Source organism: Somniosus microcephalus, unplaced genomic scaffold (genome assembly GCF_052327205.1).
Source record: "Somniosus microcephalus isolate GS21.2 unplaced genomic scaffold, FLI_Smic_1.0 unresolved_chr1, whole genome shotgun sequence".
Lineage (NCBI taxonomy): Eukaryota > Metazoa > Chordata > Chondrichthyes > Squaliformes > Somniosidae > Somniosus > Somniosus microcephalus.
In genome coordinates this window covers 81,893,622-81,909,859 of record NW_028225179.1, presented here as the reverse complement: position 1 = coordinate 81,909,859, position 16,238 = coordinate 81,893,622, and the positions used below count along the sequence as shown (strand labels likewise).

At 47.8% G+C, this 16,238-nt stretch overlaps 1 pseudogene; it reads left to right on the top strand.

The window, feature by feature from the left end:
- The first annotated feature begins 9,756 nt into the window (after window positions 1-9,756).
- Window positions 9,757-15,931, top strand: LOC147095535 (uncharacterized; annotated as a pseudogene).
- Window positions 15,932-16,238: the final 307 nt, after the last annotated feature.

Genomic DNA, 16,238 nt, shown 5'->3' with positions numbered 1-16,238 from the left:
ATCCCATAATACCCACACTGATGTTGAGCTCTGAATATCCAGTCAGTGAGGGAGCAGGGTTTATGCAGAGTGCATCCCATAATATCCACACTGATGTTCAGCTCTGAATATCCAGTCAGTGAGGGAGCAGGGTTTGTACAGATTGTATCCCATAATACCCACACTGATGTTCAGCTCTGAATATCCAGTCAGTGAGAAGGAGCAGGGTTTGTACAGAGTGCATCGCATAATACCCACACTGGTGTTCAGCTCTGAATATCCAGTCAGTGAGGGAGCAGGGATTGTGCAGAGTGTATCCCATAATATCCACACTGATATTCAGCTCTGAATATCCAGTCAGTGAGGGAGCAGGGTTTGTACAGAGTGCATCCCATAATATCCACACTGATGTTCAACTCTGAATATCCAGTCAGTGAGGGAGCAGGGTTTGTGCAGAGTGTATCCCATAATATCCACACTGATATTCAGCTCTGAATATCCAGTCAGTGAGGGAGCAGGGTTTGTACAGAGTGCATCCCATAATATCCACACTGATGTTCAACTCTGAATATCCAGTCAGTGAGGGAGCAGGGTTTGTGCAGAGGGTATCCCATAATATCCACACTGATGTTCAGCTCTGAATATCCAGTCAGTGAGGTCGCAGGGTTTGTGCAGAGTGTATCCCATGATATCCACACAAATGTTCAGCTCTGAATATCCAGTGAGGGAGCAGGGTTTGTGCAGAGTGCATCCCATAATATGCACACTGATGTTCAGCTCTGAATATCCAGTGAGAAGGAGCAGGGTTTGTGCAGAGTGCATCCCATAATATCCACACTGATGTTCAGCTCTGAATATCCAGTCAGTGACGGAGCAGGGTTTGTGCAGAGTGTATCCCATAACATCCACACTGATGTTCAGCTCTGAATATCCAGTCAGTGAGGGAGCAGGGTTTGTGCAGATTGCATCCCATAATATCCACACTGATGTTCAGCTCTGAATATCCAGTCAGTGAGAAGGAGCAGGGTTTGTGCAGAGTGCATCCCATAATACCCACACTGATGTTCAGCTCTGAATATCCAGGCAGTGAGGGAGCAGGGTTTGTGCAGAGTGTATCCCATAATATCCACACTGATGTTCAGCTCTGAATATCCAGTGAGAAGGAGCAGGGTTTGTACAGAGTGTATCCCATAATATCCACACTGATGTTCAGCTCTGAATATCCAGTCAGTGAGGGAGCAGGGTTTGTGCAGAGTGTATCCCATAATATCCACACTGATGTTCAGCTGTGAATATCCAGTCAGTGAGAAGCAGCAGGGTTTGTGCAGAGTGCATCCCATAATATCCACACTGATGTTCAGCTCTGAATATCCAGTCAGTGAGAAGCAGCAGGGTCTGTGCAGAGTGCATCCCATAATACCCACACTGATGTTCAGCTCTGAATATCCAGTGAGTGAGGGAGCACGGTTTGTGCAGAGTGCATCCCATAATATCCACACTGATGTTCAGCTCTGAATATCCAGTCAGTGAGGGAGCAGGGTTTGTGCAGAGTGCATCCCATAATATCCACACTGATGTTCAGCTCTGAATATCCAGTGAGTGAGGGAGCAGGGTTTATGCAGAGTGCATCCCATAATATCCACACTGATGTTCAGCTCTGAATATCCAGTCAGTGAGGGAGCAGGGTTTGTGCAGATTGCATCCCATAATATCCACACTGATGTTCAGCTCTGAATATCCAGTGAGAAGAAGCAGGGTTTGTGCAGAGTGCATCCCATAATATCCACACTGATGTTCAGCTCTGAATATCCAGTCAGTGAGAAGGAGCAGGGTTTGTGCAGAATGCATCCCATAATACCCACACTGATGTTCAGCTCTGAATATCCAGGCAGTGAGGGAGCAGGGTTTGTGCAGAGTGTATCCCATAATATCCACACTGATGTTCAGCTCTGAATATCCAGTGAGAAGGAGCAGGGTTTGTACAGAGTGTATCCCATAATATCCACACTGATGTTCAGCTCTGAATGTCCAGTCAGTGAGGGAGCAGGGTTTGTGCAGAGTGTATCCCATAATATCCACACTGATGTTCAGCTCTGAATATCCAGTCAGTGAGAAGCAGCAGGGTTTGTGCAGAGTGCATCCCATAATACCCACACAATGTTCAGCTCTGAATATCCAGTGAGTGAGGGAACAGGGTTTGTGCAGAGTGCATCCCATAATATCCACACTGATGTTCAGCTCTGAATATCCAGTCAGTGAGAAGGAGCAGGGTTTGTGCAGAGTGCATCCCATAATACCCACACTGATGTTCAGCTCTGAATATCCAGTCAGTGAGGGAGCAGGGTTTGTGCAGAGTGTATCCCATATTATCCACACTGATGTTCAGCTCTGAATATCCAGTCAGTGAGGGAGCAGGGTTTGTACAGAGTGTATCCCATAATATCCACACTGATGTTCAGCTCTGAATATCCAGTCAGTGAGGGAGCAGGGTTTGTTCTCGTGATGTGGGTATCACTGGCACAGTGCACTGCTGGTGGAGGGAGTGGATATTGAGTCTAATGGTCGTGGCTCTGATCAGGGAAGCTGCTGTGTGTTCTGGGTACTGTCAAGCTTCACAGAATCACAGAAACCCCACAGTGCAGATAGAGGCCATTTTGGCCCATCGAGCCTGCACCGACACATATCCCACCCGATCCCCGTAACCCCTACATCAACACATATCCCACCCTATCCCCGTAACCCCACGTATTTAATCCCCCTAACACGAAGGGTCAATTTATCATAGCCAATCAACCTAACCCGCACTTCAATGTTGTTTCAGGTGTACCCATCCAGGCGAGTTGAGAGTGTTCCATCACACTTCTGACTTGAGCCTCTCGATGGTGGAGAGGATTTGAGTGGTCTGGAGGGGAATGCTCCCAGCCTCTTCCTGCTCTTGTAGCTTTGGTGTTGATATGCCTGGTCCAGCTCAGCTTCTGGTCACTGATGATCCATAAGAAGGTGATGGAGATGTCTTGGTGATGATGGAGCCATTGAAAGTTAAGGGGAGGTGTCTGGGTTTTCTTTGTTCGTGATGGTCATTAACTGGCATGAATGCAGCACAAATGTTACTTGCAGCTTATCAGCCCAGTTTTGGATGTTGTCCAGGTCTTGCTGCATGCAGGCGTGTACTGCTTCATTAGCTGATGAAATGGGAATGGAACTGAACACTGCAATCAGCAGCGAACATCCCCACTCCTGCCCTTATGATGAGGGAAGGTCATTGATGAAGCAGCTGAACATAGTTGGGCCTAGGACACTGCCCTGAGGAACTCCTACAGTGATGTCCTGGGGCTGAGATGATTGGCCTCCAACAGCCATCTTCCTTTTTGCTATGTATGACTCCAGCCAGTGGAGAGTTTTCCCCCTGATCCCCATTGACTTCAGTTTTACTAGTGCTCCTTGGTGCCACACTCAGTCAAATGCTGCCTTGATGTCAAGGGCAGTCACTCTCACCTCACCTCTGGAATTCAGTTCTTTTGTCCATGTTTGGAGCAAGGCTGTAATGAGGTCTGGAGCCGAGTGGTTCTGGCGGAATCCAAACTGAGCATCAGTGAGCAGGTTATAGAATCATAGAATGATACAGCACAGAAGGTTTCCATTCGACCCATCGTGCCTGTACTGGGTCTTTGGTACAGCTATCCAAGTAATCTCATTCCCCTGCTCGTTCACCATAGCCCTGTACATTTTTTCCCCTCAAGTATTTATCGAATTCCCGTTTGAAAGTTACTCTTGAATCTGCTTCCACCTCCCTTTCAGGCAGTGCATTCCAGATCACAACAACCCCTCATGTTGCCTCTTGTTCTTTTGCCAATCACCTTAAATCTGTGTCCTCTGATCACAGACCCTTCTGCCACTGGAAAGTTTCTCCTTATTTACTCTAACAAAACAATTCATAATTTTGAACACCTCTGTCAAATCTTCTCTGAACCTTCTCTGCTCTAAGGAGAATAACCCCAGCTTCTCCAGTCTCTCCACGTAACTGAAGTCCCTCATCCCTGGAACCATTCTAGTAAATCTCTTCTGCACCCTCAAAGGCCTTGACATCCTTCCTAAAGTGTGGTGCCCAGAATTGAACACATTACTCCAGCTGAGGCCTAACCAGTATTTTATAAACGTTTAGCATAACCTCTTTACTTTTGTACTCAATGCCTCTGTTAATAAAGCCAAGGATCCTATTTGTTTTTTCACAACCTTCTCAATCTGCCCTGCCACCTTCAAAGACTTGTGCTAATATACCCCGAGGTCTCTCTGTTCATGCACCCGCTTTAACATTGTACCATTTAGTTTATGTTGCCGCCCGTCACTCTTCCTACCAAAATGTATCACTTCACACTTCTCTGCATTAAATTTCATCCGCCATGTGTCCGCCTGTCTATGTCCTCCTGATGTCTGTTAGTATCCTCCTCATTGTTTACTACATTTCCGAGTTTCGTGTCATCTGCAAACTTTGAAATTGTGCCCTGTATACCCAAGTCCAGATCATTAATCTATATCAAAAAGAGCAGTGGTCCTAATACCCTGCCACTGCCTCTTTAATCTGATGGGCTTTAATTTTGCCAACAAGTCTATTATGTGGTACTTTGTCATTTGCCTTTTGAAAGTCCATATACACATCAACTGCCCTACTCTCATCAACCCTCTCCATTACTTCAGCAAAGAAATTGATCGTTAGTCAAACATGATTCGCCTTTAACAAATCTGTGCTGACTTTCGTTTATTAGCCCGTACTGTTCCAAATGCCAATTAATTTTGTCCCGGATTATTTTCTCTAAAAATTTCCCCATCATCGACATTATGCTGACTGGTCTGTAGTTGCTGGGTTTATTCCTCTCCCCTTCCCCTATTACTTTCCTGGTTGTCCATCATTCTCGACTGCATGTGGTAGGACTTTGCTCTGATCTGTTGGCTGTGGGGCCGTTTAGCTCTGTCTATAACCTGCTGCTCTTGATGTTTAGCCTGCAGGTAGCCTTGTGTAGTATCTTCAGTGGGTTCATACCTGGACTCTAAGGTATACCTGGTGCTGTTCCTGGCATGCCTGTCTCCTGGTTTGATGGTAATCAAGGGGTGCGGGCTGTGAGATTGTGGTGGAATACATTGCTACTGCTGATGGCCCACTGCACCTCATGGCTGCCCAGTTTTGGGATCTGTCCTTAATCTAATTCCCAAGTGATGACCAACATAGAGGGGTACTGATTCATCAGTTGGGAGGGGGTGGGAGGTGGGGATCAGCGAGAGGTTTCCTTGAACTTGTTTGACCTGAAGCCATGAGGTTCCATGGGGTCCAGTATCAATGTTGAGGACTACCCCACATGCCGGTGGGATGGGACATACCCAGGGATGGTGATGGAGGAGTCTGGGATGTTGGCTGATAGATATGATTCAGTGAATATTACTGCTAGTTGAGCAGTCTGTGGGACAGCTCTCCCCACTTGGGTACGAGCCCTCAGACCTTTAATGAGGTCATTGGGCTGAGATCACCTTAGTCTTATTCTGACACAATGCTTGGGTTGTCTAGATCTGTCCGATTTTCTTATTATTATTATTGAACGGTGTAGCGATTGTTTATCAATGTTTGCTAGGCCACTTCAGAGGGCAGATAAGAGTCAACCATATTGTGTAGGACTGGAGTCACATGTAGGCCAGACCAGGTAAGGATGGCAGGTTCCTGTCGTGTATTGATTGCGAGTTTGACACCAGTCAATACGGTAATGTAATGTGCAGTGCATTATGGGAATTACCCGGGAAAGCAGCAGTCAGCCATTTTACCAATAAAGAGAACATTGTAGTTAGAAGCCTGTCTGCCTGGTTCTATGCTTTAATGCGTTCATACAACATTGGCGATGAGGATAACGAACGGAATCATTTAAAATAGGTAGTTGCCCAAGTTTTAGTTAGCTAGGATGGAGAAGACCGGCATTCAAAATTTTGCATGCTTCGCCGAGCCAGCCACGTTCGGTCCAAGATGGACGAGGTGGTTAACGTCTTTTGAGCTTTATGCCGACGGCAAAGGACTTATTATCGACGATGCCTCGACAGCTGCCACAAAGCAAAGGAGAAGAGTTCTACTTCTACACCTAGCAGGACCAGATGTCCAGGATATCTTTGACTCTACTGGACACAGGAGAGCCAGCAGACTACACGTCGGCGGTTAGTGCTTTGAATCACTACTTCGTGCCCCAGGTCAATGCAGCATTAGCTAGACAGACTTTTCATAAGTTGTCCCAGAAGACAGGTGAGACTGTGCAACAATTTGCTACTCGCTTGCGGCAGACTGCTAAAGACTGTGCTTTTGGGGGGGAATGCGGATAATCAAATAAGAGACGCTATCCTGAGTAGGTGCACGTCAGCCTATGTGCAGAGGAAGTTGCTAGAGGAAGGGCAAGGTCTAACGCTCACCCGCACGTTACAATTGGCCTCACAATGTGAAAACGTCGAGGAGCAGATCTCAGCCATGTCATGTACAGAGAAGGCGGAGATAGATAATGTTCGTCGTGTTACACAGAAAAGAGGGTATTATGCGAAAAGCTCGACAGAGAAACCAAAGGGAAATGGCAATAGGAACGAAAGGAAATGTTACAGATGTGGACACACAGACCACATGGGCAGAGATCCGAAATGCCCAGCACGCGGACAAACGTGTCATAAGTGCAAGGGAAAGGATCATTTCTCCAAAGTATGCCGCACAAAGGGTACAAAGAAACACAGTGTGAACAATGTAGAGGAACAAAATGACTTTGCATTTGCTGTTTCACTGGAAATAACGTGACAGAGAGACTTACCTTTTGTGTGGGGGGAGTAAACCTGAGAATGTTAATTGATTCAGGTGCAACTAGTAATATGATAGATGAGAATACATGAGAAGGATTAAAGTCAGAACACATTAAGTGTCAGTCACATGTCCCTAAGACAGAGAGAAAGTTATTCTCTTATGCTTCTAGCCGACCACTGTCAGTTAAAGGTGTATTCACATGTGGGATTACAATAGGTAAGAGAACTGAGCAGGCGGAGTTCATTGTGGTTAAAAGCCATGGAGAGCCGTTGCTAGGAAGGGAGACAGCCATGAAACTGGGAGTTTTAAAAATAGGCGCAGATGTCTCAGCTGTGGTAGATGTAAGACAGCTACTAGAACAGCGGTATCCAAAGGTGTTCCAGGAAGTAGGAAGGCTGAACACAAAACAGATCAGTTTGTATATTGACCCACAAGTGAAGCCTGTGGCCCAGCCACTCAGGCGTATACCATTCAACTTAAGGGGGGCAGTAGAGGCCAAAATAAAACAATTGAGGAACATGGACATTATCGAACCTGTAACTGGTCCCACCCCATGGGTAAATCCTGTGGTTATTGTACCAAAAGCGGATAAGGATGTAAGGTTATGCCTAGACATGAGACGAGCAAACCAGGCAATAGTGAGGGAATGATATCCAATCCCCACCGTTGATGAGATACTCCAAGGTATGAACGGCTCGACGGTGTTTAGTAAGCTAGACCTGAAATGGGGTTATCACCAGCTAGAACTAATCCCTGAGTCACGAGAAATCACAACGTTTGCAGTACATAACGGAGTATACAGGTACAAGAGGCTGATATTCGGTGTATCTTCAGCTAGTGAGCAATATCAGCACGAGATAGCTAATGCCTTAGCTGGAATAGAGGGTGTTGAAAACATCTCAGACGACATTATCGTGCATGCACACGACCAGGAAACGCACGACAGACGCCTGCACGCTGTCATGACCAGACTAATGGAAAGTGGACTGACACTAAACTCAGAGAAGTGCCAATTTAACATGGACTGATTGATTGATTTTCATGGGAATCCTGTTGTCTGAAAAGGGCATCGGACCAACAGCAGAGAGAGCGCAAGCGGTGGCATAAGCTCGGGAACCAGAGAATGCTACAGAGGTGAGGAGTTTCTTGGGACTCGTTGGGTACAGTAGCAGATTCATCCCGCAGTTTGCAACGCTATCAGAGCCACTGCGACGCCTGACGAGAAAAGACACACCATTTAAATTTGGATCACAACAGAGACAGTCATTCAGTGCACTCAAGGAAGAGTTGGCCAGAGCCGGCACTTTAGCATATTTTGATAAGGACGCACCAACCAAGGTGATAGCAGATGCCAGTCCTGTAGGTTTAGGTGCAGTACTAGTTCAGGACCAACAGGGACAATAGGTGCCAATATGCTATGTAAGTCGTAGTTTAACAGACTGAGAGAGGAAATACTCTCAAACAGAGAGAGAGGCCTTAGCTCTTTATGGGCTTGTGAGAGGCTGCATCCATATGTGTATGGCCGAAAATTTAACTTGGTAACTGACCATAAGCCATTACAAGTGATATACGGCCCACACTCTAAACCCTGTGCCCGTATAGGGAGATGGGTACTTAGATTACAGCCGTACGATTTTAAGGTGATACACATTCCATGCAAGCAAAATATTGCAGACCCACTGTCACGATTGCTGGGGGAGACAGCAAAACAGAAGAGGCATTCTCATGGCTCAGATGAAAACGTGAGATTTGTAGCTGTGAGTGCGACACCAAAAGCACTCTACTACAGAGGTGGAGGAAGCCTCTGCTACTGACCCAGAGCTGATTGAGGTACGGAAGGCAATCACAAACGGACATTTTGAGAACTGTAAAGCTTGTGCAGCAATTGCAAACGAGCTGTGCGTAGTGGGGTACCTAGTTCTTCGGGGAACACGCATTGTGCTACCCACAGTGCTACATGCATGAGCCCTGGTGTTAGCACATGAAGGACACTTGGGAATAGTTGGAACAAAGCAACATCTCAGAACCAAGGTTTGGTGGCCTGGCATGGACAAGGCAGCTGAAAAACACTGTAAAGCGTGCCACGGCTGTCAGGTAGTAGCCAGACCCGACCCACCTGAACCGTTGAGACCAATACCATTACCGGAGGGCCCCTGGCAGGATGTAGCTATAGACTTACTGGGACCCTTGCCATCCAACCACTCCATTCTTGTGGTAGTTGATTATTATAGTCGCTACTATGAATACGACATCATGACCTCCACAACAACAGAGAAGGTTATTGATAGTTTAGAGTCAATCTTCAGCCATCATGGTTTGCCAGTCACCTGCAAATCTGATAATGGTCCCCAATTCAGATCTGAATTATTCAAAGAATACTGTGAAAACAACGGGATCAAACACCTGAAAACGACAGCAAAATGGGCTCAGGCTAACGGAGAAGTCGAGCGCCAGAATGCATCGCTGATGAAGAGAATCAGAATTGCTCAGTCAGAAGGACTAGATTGGAAACGTGAACTTAGAAAATATGTGACTGTGTACAGGAGCATTGACCATGCCACGACAAGAAAGAGCCCGGCAGAGCTGCTCTTTAAACGGAAAATAAGAGGAAAGCTGCCAGACATCACAGAGTCGTGCGCAGCCATGGAAGTACGGTGGCATAGTGGGGCAGCACGGTGGCATAGTGGGGCAGCACGGTGGCATAGTGGTTAGCACTGTTGCCTCACAGCGCCAGGGACCCGGGTTCGAATCTGGCCTCGGGTGACTGTCTGTGTGGAGTTGGCACATTCTCCCCATGTTTGCGTGGGTTTCCTCCGGTGCTCCGGTTTCCTCCCACAGTCCAAAGATGTGCGGGTTAGGTTGATTGGCTATGATTAATTGACCCTTAGTGTTAGAGGGATTAAATACGTGGGGTTACGGGGATAGGGTGGGATATGTGTTGGTGTAGGGGTTACGGGGATCGGGTGGGATATGTGTCGGTGCAGGCTCGATGGGCCGAAATGGCCTCTATCTGCACTGTGGGGTTTCTGTGATTCTGTGATACGTGACTGGGATGCAGAACAAAAAGGCAGGTCCAAACTGTACGCAGATGAACAGCGGAGAACACAATACTCAGAGGTGGAAGTTGGCGACACGGTGCTGGTACGGCAGGACAAAGTGGACAAGTTCACCACTCCTTTTAATGCCACACCCCACAAAGTTTTGAGTAAAACGGGGAGTCAAGTAGTAGTAGAATCTCCAGACGGAGCACGCTACTCGAGAAACACTACGTTTGTGAAGAAATACAGAACCAATGGACCAAAGGAGACACTCCATGAGCAGGAGGAAACACAAGGGACTGAGGACAGTATAGTAGACCCTGACACACATACCACTGTGACACAGGCAATACCCACTAACACCAACATGTCAGACATACCCAATACAGCCAGACCTCAAAGGGTTAAAAGAAAACCCCAAAGACTGTCTGATTATGTCACAACATAAACTGTGCGAGAACTGCATGGGTGATGTTAAATGTTTAAACCTGGGAATTATTTAGTTGTGTGGTAAGACACAAGTTTGTAAAGTTTATAAACCAAATAAGTTATGCAGTGTTATTGTAAGCAACTGTTTGTAAACAGCAAGATTGTTTCCAAGGAAAAGGGGGATGTCGTGTATTGATTGCGAGTTTGACACCAGTCAATACGGTAATGAAATGATCAGCGAGAGGTTTCCTTGAACTTGTTTGACATGAAGCCATGAGGTTCCATGGGGTCCAGTATCAATGTTGAGGACTACCCCACATGCCAGTGGGATGGGACATACCCAGGGATGGTGATGGAGGAGTCTGGGATGTTGGCTGATAGATATGATTCAGTGAGTATTACTGCTAGTTGAGCAGTCTGTGGGACAGCTCTCCCCACTTGGGTACGAGCCCTCAGACCTTGGTAAGAAGGACTTTAATGAGGTCATTGGGCTGAGATCACCTTAGTCTTATTCTGACACAATGCTTGGGTTGTCTAGATCTGTCCGATTTTCTTATTATTATTATTGAACTGTGTAGCGATTGTTTATCAATGTTTGCTAGGCCACATCAGAGGGCAGATAAGAGTCAACCATATAGTGTAGGACTGGAGTCACATGTAGGCCAGACCAGGGAAGGATGGCAGGTTCCTGTCGTGTATTGATTGCGAGTTTGACACCAGTCAATACGGTAATGTAATGTGCAATGCATTATGGGAATTACCCGGGAAAGCAGCAGTCAGCCATTTTACCAATAAAGAGAACATCGTAGTTGGAAGCCTGTCTGCCTGGTTCTATGCTTTAATGCATTCATACAACAGTTCCCTTCCATGAAGGACACTATTTTGTTTTTACGACAATCTGAAAGTTTTCATTATTACCAGATTTTTTAAAATCAGTCTCACAAGTTTTCGTGGTTGGATTTGAACTCACGATCCTCTGGGTTGTTACTCCAGCTCTATAGGCTGCCATACCTGTAAACTTATCTATTGAAATGTCTTTTAATGCCTTAATTAAAGTTTTTACTTGAAGGCCTCAGCCTGTCCCAGAGGCCTGGGCTTGGATTTGATAGTTTTGCCCAGTGCTGGGACTGATAGCTGAATTTGGGTTGTGCAGTCCAAGCAAGTGCAGTGTATCTCATTTCCCAGGAGAAATCAGTACCCTTCAGTCGGCTACACTGAGGGAATATTTTCCTTAGCTTCTAGCACTTTCTGCTCAGTGGGTTTTCTTCTACAACACTGGCATCTACCCGACAAAAAGGAAAATTGTCCAGGTATGCCAGGGAAGATGGAGAGGGGGTGGAGTAAAGAAAGTAGCCACAGTGCCTGCTCCTGCTCACTATCCAGTGCCCCTGCTAGAAAGAGAGAGTGTGGGGCAGTCAAGTGAGGACAACATGGGGCTTGGATCTGATGCCGCCACAGTGGAATAGCAGACAGACACTCACTGTGGAACAGCCTCTAACTGAGGAGTCAGCACCTTCAGCAAAGGAGGAGAGGGAGTTGGAGGAAATCATGATTTATTTTACTGTTTTACAGAAGGATTGCATCATACTACACCAGAGAATACAGAGAGGATAGACTCCACAGATAGGTCCTGAGCATCACCCAAAGAACAACTCCACGGTGTCACCCGTGGGAAGACATTCAGTCCCTTCGCAGCATTGCTCGACACAGAGAGGGTTGGGCAGTAAAACCATCTTCTGGAAATCGACCTGGTCAGGGGAGCTTTGACATATCACCAGAACTGAAACTGGTCAGTGGTGTGGCGCCTTCCATCAGATACAACTTTTCCGGAGGTTCGGCTGTGGGAGATCGGTCAGCCCAGCGGGTGGAGGGAGCTGTAACGGGTGAGACTGGGAAGAAGTGTGAGGAGAACTTCGGGTGTGAGGAGAACTTCGAGTGTGAGAGAGCTTCGGGTGTGAGGAGAGCTTCGAGTGTGAGAGAGCTTCGGGTGTGAGGAGAGTGTCGGGTGTGAGAGAGCTTCGGGTGTGAGAAAGCTTCGGGTGTGAGAGAGCTTCGGGTGTGAGAGAGCTTCAGGTGTGAGAGAGCTTCGGGTGTGAGAGAGCTTCGGGTGTGAGAGAGCTTCAAGCGTGAGGAGAGCTTCAGGTGTGAGGAGAGCTTCGGGTGTGAGGAGAGCTTCGGGTGTGAGAGAGCTTCGGGTGTGAGGAGAGCTTCGGGCGTGAGAGAGATTCGAGTGTGAGGAGAGCTTCGGGTGTGAGAGAGCTTCGGGTGTGAGAGCTTCGAGTGCAAGGAGGGTTTAGAGTGTGAGGAGGGCTTTGAGTGTGAGGAGGGCTTTGAGTGCGAGGAGGGCTTTGAGTGCGAGGAGGGCTTTGAGTGCGACACATTCTTACAGGTGAGAGGCTGTTCAAGTGTGAGGTGTGTGAGGAGGGTTTCACAGGGTCATAAGACCTCTTAATACACAAGGTGCACTTGTTCTACCACCTGTAATACACGGGCAGCCAGATGGGAGAGAAACCATTCAAGTGTGAGGTGTGTGACAGGACCTTCGCACAGTCATCCACACTCGTGAATCACCGGCGCATCCACACGGGAGAGAAGCCGTTCAAGTGTGAGGTGTGTGACAAGGGCTTTGCACAATTATCGGGCCTGGTGAATCACCGGCGCATTCACACCGGCGAGAAACCATTCAAGTGTGAGGTGTGCGACAAATCATTCTCGCAGTCATCGTACCTCCGAGTACACCAGCGCATTCACACAGGTGAAAAACCGTTCAAGTGCGAGGTGTGTAACAAAGCTTTCACCCAGTCGTCGTACCTGCTGATCCACCAGAGGATCCACACAGGGGAGAAACCGTTCCGGTGCGATGTTTGTAACAAGGCCTTCATCCAGTCATCGTATCTCCTGAAACACCAGACCATCCACTGGTGAGAAACCCTTCAGGTGTGAGGTGTGCGACAAAGGCTTCACACAATCAGCGAACCTCCTGGTGCACCGGCGCACTCACACTGACGAGAAACCCTTCCGGTGTGAGTTCTGTAACAAAGCCTTCACGCAGTTGTCCGACCTCCTGGAACACCAACGAACCCACACAGGAGACAAACCCTTCCAGTGTGACCTGTGCCAGGACTGTTTCACCTACTCCTCCTCTCTGGCCATACACCAACGTCTCCACACCGGATAGAAACCCTCCCAGAGTGACCTGTGCCAGGACTATTTCACCTACTCCTCCTCTCTGGCCATAAACCAACGTCTCCACACCGGATAGAAACCCTCCCAGAGTGACCTGTGCCAGGACTGTTTCACCTACTCCTCCTCTCTGGCCATACACCAACGTCTCCACACCGGATAGAAACCCTCCCAGAGTGACCTGTGCTAGGACTGTTTCACCTGCTCCTCCTCTCTGGCCATACACCAACGTCTCCACACCGGCTTGGAGCCAGGTCACCTGCTTCAGTTGCAGTAAGAGCTGTCCATGTTGCTTACCCTCCAGTGCTCGCACAGGGGAGCTGCCGTTCCAATTCAACAGTTTCTGTCCCAGGAATGTCTCCATCCTCTCCCACCATCAGTCCAACAGTTTCAAGAAGACCGATTTGACCAGATCGCCAAACAGCAGCTCAAGAAGCCATCGATATGCAAAGAGGCTCCTGTAGAAGCTCGGCATTCTTTCAGTGCAACGTCAGGTACAAGACACTCACTGAATCTCCCTCTGGGCAAGAAGACAATCAGATGCTCGCTAGTTAGAACGGCTTCAGCTTCTGAGCCACCAGGACACCGGGGAGAGGCCATTCCTGGGGCAGTAGTGGAGGTACTTCAGTTAGCCTTAGTACCTCTGGTCTATGGAGCGGGAGAATCAGCCAGGGATCCCGCTCCGCATCACTGCCCAGTGACAGTCTCCATAATCTCGCAACACTCGCTGTCTGGGTCTACGCACGCGGAATGGCCACTTGAGCAGAGCAGTAGAGGCCAACAGTGCCCATAGTCTGTACTCCACGTCAGCACCTTCAGGAGCGGAGGGAACGCTAGAGGGGAAAGAGGGTGCCTGCCCTTCAACAACAACTCGCATTTATACAGCGCCTTTAACATAATAAAACATCCCAAGGCTCATCACACAGATGTAATCAGACAAAAATGGACACTGAGACAAAGAAGGAGATATTAGGAGGGGTTACCAAAAACTTGGTCAAAGAAGTGGGATTTAAGAAGGATCTTAATTGAGGATGGAGAGGTAGAGAGGCGGAGAGATTAGGAAGGGTGAAGGGAATGGACAAAAGGCCAGAATTGAAGGTGCGCAGAGATCTAGGAGGGTGATAGGGTTAGAGGTTACAGAAATAGGGAGGGGGCGAGGCCATGAAGCGATTTGAACACAAGGATGAGAATTTTAAATTGGAGGCATTGGGGAACCGGAAACTAGTGTAGGTCAGCGAGCTACAGGAGTGATAGGTGTGCGAGTTAGGATAGGGGCCACAGAGTTTCAGCTGACCTGAAGTTTATGGAGGGTGGGAAATGGGAAGCTGGCCAGGAGGGTAGTGGAATAGTCAAGTCGAGTCTAAAGATAACAACAACATGGAAGAGGATTTCAACAGAAGATGGGCTGAGGCAGGGGCAGAGATGGGCGATGTTACGGAGGTGGAAGTAGACGGTCTTTATCATTTAACCCTTTTAGCCCTGGTATCATTCTGGTCAATCTGAGCTGCACCCCCAAGTCCAATATATCCTTCCTGAGGTGCGGTGCCCAGTACTGAACACAGTGCTCCAGATGTGGACTAACCAGAGCTTTGTACAGTTGTAACATAACTTCCATAAGGAGACAGTTGGTTGTGGAGAAGAGAAGCCAGGGGTTATATTTGCTCTCTAGGATGGTCCTGGAGTAGTGAGCAGCTTTGGCAGAGGAGAGCAGGGTCCGATAGTGCTTGATGTGGCCCAGCCAGATCTGGCGATGGATGGCTAAACCTATTTTGCGGCAGATATGCTCAAGTCTTTGCCCCTTGGACTTGAAGATGGGAGCATGCCAGGGGGGATTGACCAGGAAGGAAATAGTAAACAAGGAGACAAGGGTATAGAAGGTGAACATGAGGGAGTGGTTAAATCAGATTGACAGTTGCAGAAGTATTGTGGTGAATGGAGGGTCAAAGGCCGGAGAGTTGGGATTTAGGACGTTCCATAGAAGTCACCTGGGGGGGGGGGGTGGGGAAGAGTGTCTTCCAGGAATGGACACTGATTGGTCCATGGGACCCATGTGACCATTGTAACCATTGGTGGGTTTTTATGACGGATACGAACTCCATCCTGTGCCATTAAAGTTGTGTCATTTTTGAACATTGGAATTTGGAGCCAGACCAAAGCACTGGGATTTTAAATAGAGCTTTATTCTGAGAGAGCTTCCCCTGATGTGAGGGTTTGTGTGTAAATAAACTGAGCCAGCTCTCAGGGGTGGGCACGGGGTAGAATCAGACCCTGCTTTAGTTGGTGGTGTGGATTATAGACAGGTCCCCATCAGGTGTGTGACTAATACCATGGGCAATGTTTGTCCGTTTAACCATTATCAGCATCAACACCCTGACCTGCAATAGGTGCCTGGGTCAGAGGGACAATGTCCCCCAAAGAAAATGCCTGTAACCTCCATGACAGTGTAGTTTATATCTGGGGGTGGGGCGGGGGGTGCGGTGCGTGGGAAGCCCGACACTCCTGAGTCTGGGGGCTGAGTAAGCATTACTCTCCTGAATTTGAGTGGGGGGCGGTGGGCCTACAGATCCGAGTTCCCTCAACCCGTCGTCCATCGATGTAATAATGGTGAGGGATGTTCGCCGTACGCTCTTCCATCCAGTTAGTGTGCTGGGAAAAGTCTCCAGTCATTTTCAAATGCTTTGTTATTGAAAGTTTTGGTGTAAGCAGAATATTGTGTTGCTGTTTGTCTGCTGATTTATCAATCTTCTGTATAAATTTACACCTCGCAATAAATTTAGTTTTTTTGTTTAACCCAAACT